Source organism: Ornithodoros turicata, chromosome 8, assembly GCF_037126465.1.
Source record: "Ornithodoros turicata isolate Travis chromosome 8, ASM3712646v1, whole genome shotgun sequence".
In the NCBI taxonomy this organism is placed as follows: Eukaryota; Metazoa; Arthropoda; class Arachnida; order Ixodida; family Argasidae; genus Ornithodoros; species Ornithodoros turicata.
Genome location: NC_088208.1, coordinates 24182853 through 24198174, shown reverse-complemented (window position 1 = coordinate 24198174; position 15322 = coordinate 24182853). Strand labels below are relative to the sequence as shown.

Genomic DNA, 15322 nt, shown 5'->3' with positions numbered 1-15322 from the left:
ACTCGGCTTTCAGCACATTGTGCAAGTAGGCCAGAACGACATAGATGGGTGGGCGTACCTAGAAATAATGTGATCGAAACCTCCTATGCAAAATAAACTACTGGAAATAAACGTTATTTGACTATAAAATGCATAGTCGCCCGGGAAACTGCCAACAGCGAACTTAGACTAACCTGGACAGAAAAATGCAAACACCAAACTTAGACTAACCTAATAATAAACTAGCCAACGTAGTGTTCCGTCATGTCTGCCCCGCTAAGCCTAACGGCCGCTAAAATTGCACTTTGCGGAAACATGCACAAGTTCTTCGGTTTTACTGTCTGTTGTCGTAAGCAGGCGTTGTTGTCTTGTCTGTTTTTAACCCTCCGGTCCCACCGTAATTGCTGCTGTTATATTCCATATGATCTCGTACCAACTACCCCGTGTCGTTCCTTTTATTGTCGTAAGTTCTAAACTTCGTGTTCCATCATGCTGTCGAAGAAGCAAGCCCAGTCTTCATCCTTGACGTGTCCAACGACAATACGTGTCCTGCGTAAACTCCGAGCGATGTTACCGACTGTCCGTCGCCGTGGGGAACTCTAATGAGAGCTTATTCTGTATCTCGATAAAAGTATACACACATTATCCCATCACAGGAGCCCAGCTTTAGCCTCCACAGATAAATCGCATCAAACGGTTCCCTGCACGTATCGCGAACGAAGACCGAACAGTAAATAAACAATGAAAGAAGGAGAGCCCGTTAGCTATAGTTTATCTGGACCTCAGAAACGAGCTTACGTGAATACTCCGAACCCAGATGCCGTTGTTTTACGAGTATCCGTGTCGGACCGGCGGCTATCGCGGAAGAGCGGAAGTCGGAGACCGTGCTCTCCTCCCGGGAAAGCCGCTCCACCCCCCCCCCCCCCCACCCTTCCAACTTCCCCCGGTTTTTATTGAGCGTCATAAAAGGCGCCCTCGCCGATACTCGGGGCGCTATCAAAGTCATCGCCGTCATCAACGTTCACGATTGCTTCCACGCTGCGGATGCCTCGGCGCTGCGGAGTCCGGGAAAAGAGTTAACGGGATAGGGGATGGCGCTGTGACTATGGTATACAAAGATGACTTTATTAAAAGAGGTACAGTGTAAGAAAAAAAAAAGTGATGTGATGTGATGTGAATAAAGAAAAAAATGGGGATGTAAGTTTCGACGAAGTCAAACTGGCTACCCCAGTACACTTAATACAGAAAGTTCAATCCGATGATGAGATGATGAAAACGCAAAAGGATGATGTCCAGAGACGAACAGAGATGATAATGGAGTTCAACATGTAGGTCAAAAGTTCGAGAGCTGCGCCCAAGTTAGAGTAAAGTGGCGGAATCACCGGGGGCACACACAGGACACATCACACATTCACCGTGTCATAGGATGTCCATAAGCCCGGTTGCATGCAAAAAGTAAAAAAAAAAGTAATTTTAGTCATCTCGAAGAGTAGATGCATTGCCACAACCATTACCATCTTTTGGGACTACGTGCGAGGAAGCTCTACAGAGAGGTTTTAGGATCGATGGACTATATTGGGGCGTTGGTGCATCGTTTAGGAGTTGACTGCAGCACGAAACGAACCACGTCTTCGTCCGCCATTTCTAGCAATCGAAAGAATGAACGAATTTTCAACGACCGTCGGCTCTTGAGAGAGACCAAAGCAGGGATGTACACGCGCAGGAAGAGCAGTTTTGTTCACATTTGTTCACGTAAACTGCAGAGACTGAGCGCGCAATTAATACAAACACTCCCGCTTTCAGACCCATTTGTTCACTTCATAATGCGTAATCACGGCTTAACCTTAACCTGGGCAATGACGGACAGAAAAACAAGCTAATCCGCTGTCGTCATCCTTGTCTTACACCCCTGTCACACGGGAGACTTCAATGATGATTGAAACCTAAAGGAACAGAACATGCGCGTAGCGCCACCAAGCGTGTAACCTGTCAACTTCTAAAAGACTTGAGACAATTGATGTTCTGAGGCTGGAACGCATAGAAAGGACAAATACATACAAAGCCTCTATTCTATACAAGACAATTGGATCCAATGCTCTTTGAGAAGTTGACAGGTTACACACTTGGTGAAGCTACCTGCATCAAATTCAAATTGGGAGCAGATTTACACGTGAGGTGAGGTGAGGTGGGCTACTTGCATGTTCAGTGGTCATTGGACTCAATCATCATTGAAGGCAGCCCAGGTACAGTGAACTTGAAGAGGGTGCTGGAACGAACGGAGGGGTCTGCACCTTGGGACGGCTGTCAGAGCAAGTGGCGAAAATATAGCGGCGGCGCTGATGTCGCCAACTACAGTGTTGTGAGGACGCTTTACAAAGTTGGCACGTTACACGTTAGGTGGCGCTACGCTCGATGTTTTTTTTTTACTCCTATGTTAGCGCCGAGAAGCAACTGTGGTTATGAGCGGCGTGCAGACGTGGGCAGATGGAGACAGGACAACACGAAGGAGTGGGGGACAGGGGTATTAGTATGCGTCCTGGGCCGACTTTAGGGGTAATTGTACCGAAATTTGTCTGGAAAGTCTTCGAAAAACCCAGAGAAAACATCAGAGAGCCGGTGGTAGAATTGGAACCCACCACCGTGAACAGTTTGGAACCGAATTGGAACCCACCACCGTCGAGTCAGCAACGGCACCAACGAGCGGGACGCCTACGCCCGATGTTCAATGGCATTTCGTTTCAATCATGATTGAAGACTGCCCGTTCGTGACGTGGGCATCAAGCTTCAAATCCTGTCTATCTAACCTGCATTTTGCTAGATCTTCCTCGATATGGACTTCCGCTCGATTGAGTCAGAGGGTCACAATCGACACACAACTTGAGGTCAAGAGCTCATGACGCAATGGGGCGGTGTCATTTGAAAGAAGCCACAACGACGTCTTTTGGAATGACTCCGCGAACAATATAACCCAATGACGATGCGTGAGACGTTTCCCCAATGCTTCAGCGGTTACGAGGGGAAAATCAATGGCTCCTTTTCTCTTCTAATGGGGTTTCGCAGAAGAAAGCTTCGACTGAACAGTGCAAAGACATCGTTTACTCCTAATAGAAGCTTCCGAGCTTGCCTTCCGAGTTTCGGAAATCAGAGACGAGCTTTCCATTTTCTTCGTCCCTTCTTTCTTTTTTTTTTCTCTCCCCCGTTCTTTCCCAGAGAGAAGCCGTAAATGAGTTTAAATTTAGCGCCGATCGAAACTTTTGGGAGAACATTAGTGAGGTAACGTTATTGGATGAAAGCGAGCTCTTGCGGCCTGATGTGCCCCGTTGAAGGGAAGTGCATCGTTAAGATTCTCGGGGAAATGGAAAAATGTTCCGTTGGGATAAGGATACGTTGTTCTGTTAACTCGATTCCTGTGTGTGTGTGTGCGCGCGACCTTCCTAAATTGCGACTGTGAGGTTGTCTTGAAGTGGCAAGGGGCAAGAAGTAAGGGAAAGTCACAGATATAATGAGTTGCGACTCTTCAGCGGATGCTACCAGGAAAACTTTTTTTTTTACGTGGTTGTGTGTCTTGCGCTTAAAAGTAACGTTAGGGTTAAATTTACATTTCTTTAGAATGCGTGCTACGAGCTCTGTAAGAAAAAGAATTAATTTATACTAGAATCCGGGAAATGTGGGAACTTTCCGTCAAGTACGGTCAGTACAAGTGATAAATAGATAAAAGCATTGAAACTGCTGTAAGCTTTCATTGAGTGGACTGCATTTCGTCGTGCAATTTCTTGAGGTGAAATACACCAACTGCGTGAAAGCTTGTACGCTGGTAAACGGAGGTTTCAGTGTTTTTCTTATCTTTTTATCATTAGATGAGAATGAAAAATGTGGACACAGTCGTGTCTGGCTGCTCAACTACTTGTAGACAAGGAAAATACACTGACTACAAAATGAAAGTCAGGTGTATGCGTTCTTTTTTGAACACGTCCGATAGGTCTCAGTGTTAACCATGCAACAACCCTCTTTTCTTCCCCACAACGAAATTCCCCTCCTCCTCGAAACATTGAGTAATTTCCCCCATATCCAGTCTCAAACACAACAGAAAACATAAAATGTTGCATGTTGCAGCCCAGAAAAGGGGTGTCTAATGACTTAAAAGTGTCCGCCGCTACAGTGTTTTTTGTCGCACCACACGCAAGCTATGCGGGGAAGCCAACCATTCTTTTCGAACTATACCTCTTTTGTTGTTACTTTTCAGTCGGAGTTTCCATAAGTGTCGCGACAGAAGTATCGGCTCCTTACACCTTTTCCTGCCCCTTTTTTTCTTTTTCGTTTTTATTCGATCAGTTTCTTTATTGTTTACTCATTAGTTTCACTTTCGGTTTCTTGCCGTGAGAAGTTTCGTAATTCCACCACCTGCTTGCTTCCCTTCTAAAAAAATACCTCTCGTCGCATTTCCTAAAACGATACCCGACAAAACTTGCATTCCATCCAGCCCCTTCAGAACGACAAATCGTCGCTTCCATGTACAAAATCTCCAGAAAGCTAGCCGCCCGAAGACTTCGACACGTTCTCCTTATACCCTTATATCCCGCATCTTTCATCCAGCAGCATAACGCACATGCTCGCGAGAGATTCCAATCTCACACGTACGTGAAACTAAACTAAAAAAAAGAAAAAAATCCTGCCTACGCCCTGGAAAACGCCCTGAGAGAACTACAGTATCCAAAAGTGGCATGTCACGAAATCACAACCACAAAATGGCCACCTGCCGCGTTCCTGTGCTCTTTCATTCTTCCCTTACTTCTCTTTCTTGTAATACTTGCCGTTCGGAGATAAAATGCCAGCCATCGGAAGGCGGGCACCGTGTATCGTTTCTGACGATACAGCACTATGTATGCATTACCGCTGCGTCGCATTTTCGCGCGCGCTTTTTGTTGTAGCGAAAGACGCGCGTGCGATATGGAAGGAATCCGAGTGAAGACGTGCTTGCTTTGCTCATCGCTCGGCCCGGTGCCGTTACGAGAGCCCCCCCTCAGCTTGGAACGTGCGTTTTGTTAACGGCTAGTGGGACGGTGACACTGGCGTTAGATGCTCCGGTGGTTCGGCAACGGCATTCGCAGCCCGCGTTGTCTGTGTGTTTTTTGTGGTTTGCTGGTGGTGACGAGATGCTTCTATGGGAGGCTGAGCAATTGTTCTCCAGTTGGGAGCTCTGTGTTGTATGTTGTGCGTGAATTTGTTGTTGTTCGGTTGCTAGCGCAGCAGTCGATCTGAGTGGGTACGTGGTTGCATCTTTTTATGAGTAAGCAAACGAGGGATTGTTTTTTTTTTTTTTTTTGTAATGGTAGAATGAAGGATCTTCTGCGCGGAGGTCTGATGAGTCAAGGCGTAAGAGTGAAGTATTTTTACAAAAAAAAAAAAAAATAGAATGTACAGCTGTTCTGCATACTTGTTTTTCTCCTATTTGGAGCACTCACTGCTCTAAATTGCTAATTTGGCGTGAAATACTTCATTCCGCTCCAAACGAAGCTCCGTCTTTTATCGGGTAAATCCGATTATTTCAAACATTCCTGGGCTGTTTATCGGAGCTTGTCGGCTCAAACGGAAACTTGGGGACCCCATCCATAGAACAACACATTTGCCACCCAAAAGCATTCAAAGCAAAAGCGTACGGAAAAAAAGCCTACGCTAGCACATTTACGCACTGTAGGCGCTAGGCACTGCATGTAAGCTGTACGTGGGTTCCTTGGACCACTGTAAGCAGGACACGTTCCTATGCTCGATGTTCGTAGACAGGGAACGTGTGTAGGGCTTCCGTACTGTGCTTCAAGTGACCCTTCAACAGCAGCCACCTCCTCCTGAAGCTCCCCCTGGCTTTCGTAATTGAAGTCTTTGTTGGCACCCAGTTCAGAACACTCTACTCGACCACACCAATTGTGGCGTCACGGAGGAATATAAATGAGCCACTAACGGTCGCCGTTCCATCCCAGAAAGTTCCCTGACTGGACAGATAATTCGAACAGGCGGCGTCCTAATAAATTGTGCGCAAGCGCCAACGTTATTAGGCGAAGGTGAATTGTTAGGCAATGCCAGTTGCTCCTTTTCGCGAACGGCCTTTGAAGAGGGAAAGGGAAATGAAGTTCTTCGCCGGACTTACCATAAGATTAGGCTTAACAGTGTTAAGCCTTAACCTTATGGTAAGTCCCGTGAAGAACTTTATTTCAGGGTTGCCAGATTTTGGCTAGTTTGCGCCAAATAGACCTCTACCGAAGAAACGTCACGGTGATGTAATCATGACGTTTGAAGAGATAAGGAAACCGAAACAGCTCGGACGCAAGAACAAAATGGCGAGTGGCTTTTACCCGGGCTTTTACATTATGGACGGAAGAACACCGCTGTTTGACAAACCCGTATTATTCCTTCACGAATGTCGCGCGCTTGCTTTGTATTGAGACACCACGTACACTCCGAAAGAATCCCGTGACCTTCAGGTTCCTGAAGACGGAAGAACACGGTAGCCATCTTTAGAAAGAGCTACCGAAAAGACAGGGCTACCGGTAGAATGGAGCAGAAGAAGGCCATACAACCAATATAATGTAAGGAATTGCGTAGAAACGTTACAATGTGAAAACCTATGTTTAAACGTGGCTTCTTTATGACTTATGGATTTTTTTGCTATAGTAGGTTCCAGTCTACCAATTAAGTTGGTGGCGCTGTTGTACCATCTGACGTCATTCATTTGTAAACATCGCAGAAGTCTATTGGCTACTTTCTGACTGTGGGCATTGGCGACTTGGCTATTTCCTGGTTGCCTTTGTGGATACTTCTTCGCACTACATTTCGGACTCCTGTGTATCTAAATTGGGATAGTTTTCGTCGTGCGCCACGTAATGCCGAAGTACGCATTCCTGATTCTTTTGACGATCGGAGAGCCTGTACGATGTCTTTCGGACTGTTTTGTTTGCGTGCTGGCATTTTAGCACTTTTGAAAGAGCCCATCATTCAATAGACGCATACCACTGGCTAAAGAGCTGGCTACATACAGGGGAAATTGGCTATCTTTGGCTACTTTCTCGTGGCGAGTTATCGACTTTTCAGGATTTTGACCTGGCAATCATGGCTCCCTGCTTAACACATGTGAGCCGCAGCTTTGATTGATTGGTTGTTTTGATCGATGGCATGTTTATCTTTTGTCTGGCCAGCGGCTGGGTATATTCTACGAGTATTAAAGGGGTTGTGTCACTTTGCACGAAGTTATATTGCATAAATGCTCGTAACAGTCTGTTCCTTGCATCGATGTCAACCTGCATTCCAAGGTTCACGGCAAGGGAACAAGAGACGATAACGAAACCGAAATTCATCCGGCCGTGGCATCACGGCAGACATATCCGCCAGTCAGGAGGCCGCGGGTAAGGTCACGTGCTTACGAGTATCAATAGGAATGGCCGAGGCCTCCGTTTCTCTGGCGTCACAGCTTGACCTTGTTTAAAGGGTTTCTTTCTCGCCAACCAGGACACGTAGGAATTTTTTTTTCACTATTGTTTTTTCAATACCCTGGTTAGCAGTATCATGACGCAATGAACCACGTCTCTCAAAGTATCACGACCCCCTTAAATAATATACAATTAATTGTGTTAAAAATATTTGAAACGTTCTGTCTTCGCGCGATCTGTCTGCCGATATGGAAGCACGTACGCCGGGAGCATACCCTGCGTCCTGGGCAGACTTCACAGGGAACTATGTTGACCTTTTCATCAGAGCGTTTGAGGGAAACCCTGGGAAGACACCGAGAGAGCCACAGTCAATGTGGGCATTCGAACCTGGGACGCAATCGATCATCGATATGACTCTTCCCGTATGATCATCTTTTGACTACCCTATATTTGTGCATTCAGGAATTCAATTCAATTCAGTTTTTATTTTCATAGTGCCCATGAATAACCGTAGTCTTAATAGAATGTTTTAGATAGACGTTTAATAGAATAGGAATGTTTTGACGTAGAACACCCGCTTTTCCGACTGTGGCTGGCACTCTCATGAGATTTCATGTAACGTGTTTGCTTTACGGTGCAGCGTAGAATTAAACTGGTTAAATAAAATTACACACATAATTAATGCATTTACTCAAGTTATTTGATTTTACTAACGAATAAAATATTATTCGTGGAGTAAATTGCATTAAAAGCCACCAATATCAATTTGTACGCCCAAAACCTCGTGTTATTTCTTACTTCAACGAGGCTTTCCTCAACTCTCTCCACGCAAAGAAAAACACACATACTACATCAGATAATACATAACGGCTCCACCCAAGTGTCGTAGCCTCACGTACCACACTTTCCCCGCAGCACCTTAACTTTCACTAAGCCCACACGCCAAGCGGTATACACATTTATTTACGTCTCCCTATCCTAATCTCAGCAACGCAATTTATCTCTCTCGCAATGGTCCGCAACATTTACGGTGCACAATCACGTCCCAACGAATATATACGCTCCGTGTTGTTCTTTCTTTTCTTTCTTTTTTCATCTTTCCATCCCCGCAGATACCACTACCAACAATCCACCCACGTACCCGGCCGCCTCGCGTTAAGTAACTTACCGCTCTCCTTAAGCTGCCCCACGGTCAGCCCGGTTCTTATCTGTCCTTAATTCAATGAAGTATTGCCCTTTGTTTTTGAGTGGCTGCCCTTATTTATTGCCGCCTACGCGCCGTATTGGGGCGATACTCTTGTATAATCTCGACGACCGCTCCACGCGGGCCCGGTTGTGATGAATGATCTCGAAGGAGCGTTTGCATAGCTACATATCTCGCCATGATCAAGCGTTCCTCCTTTCGTGATGGCATGGAAACACAGCCCGGCGGTCGAAATGTGAGATTTTTTGTTGTGTTTCGCCCGCACTTTTTGCGATGGTATGGTCGTGATGTTCGCGAAAGGAGATGCCTTAGATGTGTTCTGCCGTAAATCTCGCGTGTAGATTGCGCGGCTTTGAGATGCATCGATCAATTTCTATATAGGAGCATGTACTGCGCTGAAGTTCTCTGTTAGAATGCGGGATAACCGCGCAAAGTATTACAACTAAATTCGCTGCTCGTTATTCGTAATTGCATTTCGTATTCAGCGGTTCCGCTGCTTTGACGTCACTGGCAACTGCTTCCGGTTCACGTGATGCCGAACACTATACCTTCCGCGAGTTGCTTTGTCTATCCTGCAGATTCGAGGTCAGAAATATATGCCTCCGACTCAGACTCTTCAGTCTTGAAAATGAACTTCCTCGCTTAGCACGCTCCTAGGCAATCATCATCCCTTGTGACATGTTTTCTCTCTAGTGATTTGTTGCAAACGGGAGGCGTACGCCTTTTTGGTGACACATATATGCAGAAATGTTGATTGTCAGAAAAAGGCGAACGCCCCGCACTTTCCACAAATCAAGAGTGATAGAGGTATTCCTCTGTATAACTTGAGAGTACTAAGTGGTACTTCCAGGGAACACGTTCGTTTGAGCACTGTATACCATCTCGAAAATGAACTTTACCACATAGCACGCACCTAGCCAACCATGATCCCGAATGACAACGTTGTCGCCCCTGATTTGTTGAAAACAGGAGGCGTAGCCTATTTTGTACGGATTATGTACGGCATAATGAATTAAAAATAGGCTCCTGCACCGGTTTTCAACAAATCAGAGGCGAGAACGTTGTCATTCTGAATGATGGTTGGCTAGGATCGCGCTATGTGGCGAAGTTCATTTTAAAGGGTGAAATTACAAGAGGGTTCTCTTGCAGATAATCCAGCAGACCCGGCGCTATAGCGTAACCAGAACCATAATTCGGGACGGGTGCGACGGGATTTTTAAGTGGGGGAGATGATTTGGCCCTCGTTTTCTTCCTTTCACAAATACACTCTCTAAAAGGTAGGGCTTCGGGTGGGTGGGGGGTGGGGGTTAAACCCCCGAAATCACCACCACGCCACTGAACCCCGGTTAAGAGCTTCAGGACCGCATGCAGAATGCTGAATTTGAAAAGATATGTTTGTTTAAGCGTTGATCACAGAACCCGTCGATGAATGTAGATAAATATTTCAGATATATATATATATATAGAAAAAAAACGCGTTTGTAAGAGCACATTGAAATGTACCGTGTAGTCCTCTCCAAATGCAAGGTACTTTTCGATCATTCTTGCAAAACTTGAGGAGAAATTTTGTGTCTTAGAAGTACTACCGTTTGTGACCTCCTGAACTCTACGATACACGAGGCGAGTCAACTGCGAAAGTAAGTGCGTCTACAAGATATTGCATCAAATGCAATTAACCTTCGCACGAGAAAGCCTTTGGCACACCAATAATGCATACCTCGTGAGGAATCGCAAAGAAAAATTATGAAAGATCGCGAACTTTTTTGGCGAAAACTTTCACGCTCTCGCTCGTCGAGTACGAGGAGCCACTCTCTCGAACGCTGCGGCAGTATAGGACCCGCGTAGCATCGCAACGCCAGACTTTCCAGAACGAACGATTCCCATCTTCACAACATATATACGCCATCGCATTGCTATTTACTCGCCCATGTTTGAACTAAGCGCACAACGTTGGCTGCCACGAAGAAGAAGAAGAAGAAAAAAAAAAGCTGGCCACTCGTATTGACGTGTCTGTTTCCTTCGTTGATCAACGACGCTTTCTGTCGTCCTCGACTTCACTGATGATGCTCTCAGCCTCGGCCCTGTGCCTGACAGCTCTCTGCATCTTGGGCGCGGGCTCCACCGTCCATTCGTGTTCGGTGACGTTCAGCCCTTCGAGAAGCCTTCGCAGGTGCACGCGCCGCTGCTCCCGCTGTACATTTTTTGGCAGCATCATCATTCCAACGACGACACCTACGACAGGGGGCAGGGGAGCCTACTTCGCAGACACACTCATACCAATACACGAAATGAAAATATAACAGGTCGGAAAGACTTGAAGACTCAATTTCTTTACACCTTTCGGGTGTATAAATATCTTGTCAGATAACACCCCTGTCACACGGGCAGTCTTCAGTGATGATTGAACTCAATGGCCATTGAACATGTAGCGTAGCGCCACCTAGCGTGTAACATGTCAACCTATCAGAGACCATTGAATCCAATGGTATCTGATAGGTTTACACGTCACACGCATGGGGGCGCTAGGCACACGTTCAGTGGCCATTGATTTCAATCATCATTGAAGACTGCCCGTGTGACAGGGGCGTAAGACACACACCTTTGCGGTGTAAGTTTTCATATCTTGGAGAAGCGTGTCTTCTAAAAAAGATAATAAAGTATTCTGCACTCTTAAAACGATGACGTTGTCAGTCGAATTTATTGATATTATTAGCGTTGGTTTTTATTTTATTTATTCATTTTGTGGAGGAGCTTTATCTCTTTCACAAGTTGGGAAGTCAACCTGTATTCCGGTTTATGCAGTACTCCCCGCAGAGCTCTTGTCACACAGGCAATCGCTAATGACCGTTGAAACCAATGGCCATTGAACATGTTTGCGCAGACACCTAGCGTAGAACATGTCAACTTCATAAAGAGTATCGGATCCAATGCTCCCTGATAGGTTGACACGTTGCACGCTAGGTGGCGCTACTTGCATCTTTAATGGCGATTGGATTCAATCATCATTGAAGGCAGCCCGAGTACAGTGATAGTACAGATGATACCGCTAAGAACGGACAACCACAGAGTAGATGTAGACGGGACGAGCGCTTACTTACAACTCACTTTAATTGGCATCAGCCAAGATATAAAGGTATAAAGCAGCTTCTTCTTATATAGTGCTTCTTTGTACCTTTATATCTCCTGCTGTTGCCAATTAAAGTGAGTTGTAAGTAAGCGCTCGTCCCGTCTACATCTACTCTGCGGTCGTCTGTTCGTAGCGCTATCTTCTGTACTGCAATGCACCAACTAGCCCAACAACGTATGCTGTACAGTGAACTAGAAAAGGGCAGTGGAACGAACGGAGGGGTGTGCGCCTTGCGACGACTGTCGGAGCGAGTGGCGAAAATATAGCGGTGGCGCTGCTATCGCCAACTAGTGTGTTGCGGGCAGTCTTTACAAAGCGTGTCGTCTGCGTCTCAACAATTTTACGAATTCAGATTTTTGTTCCCTTCTGTTCTGTTGACAACAATTAACCATACTTGCATCAAATTGTAATTGCACTAATAATTGCATTTTTAGTCTGCGTCTCCTCCTTACTAACTCTATGGCGTCTCCATAGGCGCCGATCGCAGCGCCGCCGTTGGCTGCCGACGTCGCCATAGTCACGCGGAGAGCTCGGTCGTTCCACCGCCCTCTTCTAGTTCGTTGCGGCCCGGATGACAAGGATATTACACAAAATACGTGATGCCTAAAATGGTACACTCTTAGAAATGAACTTCACCGCATAGCACCCTCCTATCCAATCATCATCTCGAATGGCAATGTTCTCGACCCTGATTTGTTGAAAACGGGAGTAGGAGCCTATTTTGTATCCACTTTGCCGTACAAAATGGCTACATAATGGCTACAAGATAGGCTCGAACGAGGTGAGACGAGACGAGGCAAGGCGACGCTAGGGCGAGAACGTTGTCATTCGGGATGATGGTTGGCTACGAGCGTGCTATGGGATGAAGTTCATTTTTAAGAGAGGAGCGTAGCAAAAAAAATAAATAAATAAATAAATAAATAAAAATAAGAAAAGATCTTACCGAGGAACAGGGTAAATATGATGACAGAAAGGACGCACGTGCCCTCATGTCCAGCCACACCTGGGAAGGGACTTTTCTTTTGGGGTTGCTCCTTCACGTGGGACATAAGGGTGTCCCTCGAAGTGAAAGGGGGGCTCTCGACCATCGGGGGGCTCACCATCATTGGGGGGCTCACGAACATTGCGTCGTGCTTGGCCATTGTTTCTGAGGAACAACAGTGGGTGGAATATAGCACACTGTAAGAACAGAACTTTACCGCATCGCCCACTCTGCGCCAGTAATTGCCTCGAATGATAAGATTATCGCTTCTGCTCTGAAGAGAGAGAGAGAGAGACATACGTCTCTTTATGTCGATTATCATATATCCAAATTGACACAAAAAGGCGCACGCCCCCCCACCCCCACCTCCTGTCTCTCTTCCAATGAGAAGCGCTTTGGCAATGCTTCAGAAAACAGAGCTTCACTGCATAGCACGCTCCTAGCCAACCAGCATCTCGAATGACAACGTACTCTCCCTTGATTTCATGAGAACGGGAGGCGTACGCCATTTTTGTGGCAATTATGAACTGCGTAACGCCACGGAAATGGCATACGCCCCCTTTTTTCAGCGAATCAGAGGAAAGAGCGATGTCACTCGGGACGATGGTTCGCTAGGAGCGTGCTATGTGGTGAAGTTCATTAATGAGAGTGTTGGTGCACAGCGCGCTATGCGGTGAAGTTTGGTTCTTAGAGTATAGCCTGTTATGGAACTAAAAATATACTCTTAGCGAGACACTAAAGGGCAAAAATTTCTCCTCGCGGAATGAAAGATGCCGTTACCTTGACATTAACTTAAAAGGAACGGGACTCATGCGTTGTGTCGCTCGTGATTTACGGGCGAAAGCAACCCCAACTTACGGTTTCTCTCTGCCTCTCCTCAATAAGGCCGACAATGCGGACCGGGCTTCCATTGGTCTCCTCAAACAATTGATCCAATCATCGCGGGAGATCGTTTGACGAGACCAATGCGAGGCTTCTCCAGGCGTCGAGACTGGGCGGCTGTGCTGTCTGGGGGCGTTCCTGGATTGTCCTCAGACGCTTTCAGACATATGTCGGCACAGTTCCCTTAGAAGTCGGCCCAGAACACACATTCCCCCAGGGCGTTAGTGGTGACGTTGCCCACCCTCTGTAAGGCCGACAACGGCGACCGCTTTCACCACCACCACGATCACCATAAATGGTATGCTTTGTTTTCTTCTTCCTGTCGTTTTGTTCGGCTGAGTCCTCACGAACAACACCACCTCGATAGAGAGAGCCTTCGCGGTCGTCGACGTGATGTAACGAATAAGAGTCAGCCAATCAGGATTGTGTTTTCAACGGCCGTAGCCAACCACGAACGTGCTTTCAGCAGTCGTGGCCATGGAGAAGAACCACCGTCGTCTGCCAGTTTTGATTGAACGTCCCCTTGGAAATAAAAACCAGCTCGTCAAACCAAAGCGTCTTGCACTTTTTGTCTAAATATATAGGTCTGTGCAGGTTCCAGGCGAGCTGCAATTATATGCGGGCTCTTGAATTCGCAGAACGGTGAATCGCAGTTGCAGACGAATTCTGACTCTTAATTGAAAGAGGGAGAGGAGGCAATGCGCTGGCTTTCTCAGTCTATAGGTGGTGTTGTCACGAGCATTGCTCACAAGAGAAGCAAATGGTAGCAAAGACCAAAGTTTCATGGTGATGTATTTTTTTGCTACCGCACATATTTTTTCTGTATCGCACGTACTGCTAGCCAAAATGTTCATAGGGAATTAAGAATATGGCAGTTAACAAGTTGTTTAACAGTAATTACAACAGGAATATTGGACGTAAAGAACAACAGTCGCAGATAATGGCGCACTTTCAGCGGTCAGCTATGCTGGGCCACTTTCGCGATTCGGTCACATTGACAAACATAATAATTATAATAATAATAAAAAAAAAAGAATCCAGTGCTCATTTTGCTTCTTCCCTTTACGAACTCTGTCTGCGCGTATCAACAAAGAAGCCTATCGTCGCTGTTCTTTCGCCTTCGTCGCACACCTCCACGCCGACCTAAAACCGCAAAAGACCTTCTCCACTTGCGCGTTAGATAAGCCATTAAACTGCGAGTTTAATGACGCGACGACCACCTAGCGTTTCGAGCCATTTTTACCGCATCGCAGCGCAACGCTCACGGGTTTCCAAGCGTGCCGTTTTGAAGAGTCGTCTTTTTCACGTAGAACAGATACAGAGAGGAGGCGGAAAAAAAAAAACACGAAAGACCGGAACAAAAGCCTTACCGATCCCCTGGTTCTTCCCCACTGAGGAACAAAAACAAACGCCACTTGAAACCTCGTGACCCGCGGTTGGCCCCCTCGTCTTCCTTCTTCTTCCTCTTCTTCTTCCTTCTTCGTCTTCCTTGTTTTTTTACAGCTTAAGTTTTTTTTTTAAACGGTCCTTGGAACAAATTTAACACTTATTATATTATCTTCGATGATGCTAGTTTTGTCTCATTCGAAATTTCGTTGCTGAAAGGTGAAGTATTTTTCGCGGCAGTGCTTTGGTGGGGACGTTAACCTTATTAGCATTTGCCTGCTGTCATTGTAATGACTTTGAACATACGGTCTATACGAAGGGGGATCATATGTTTGCTCGAGAAG

At 46.2% G+C, this 15322-nt stretch overlaps 1 protein-coding gene and 1 long non-coding RNA gene across 9 annotated transcripts in view; one reads left to right on the top strand and one right to left on the bottom strand.

Moving 5' to 3' along the window:
- Window positions 1-15322, top strand: part of LOC135366738 (leucine-rich repeat-containing protein 15-like) — a 584634-nt gene that overhangs the window by 516217 nt on the left and 53095 nt on the right. The gene's annotated exons all lie outside the window — the stretch shown is intronic.
- Window positions 10498-15044, bottom strand: LOC135366085 (uncharacterized). Its single transcript, XR_010414088.1, has 3 exons — window positions 14963-15044; window positions 12672-12875; window positions 10498-10833 (listed from the first exon to the last, which is right to left on the bottom strand). It is a non-coding gene; the product is annotated as an uncharacterized LOC135366085 (long non-coding RNA).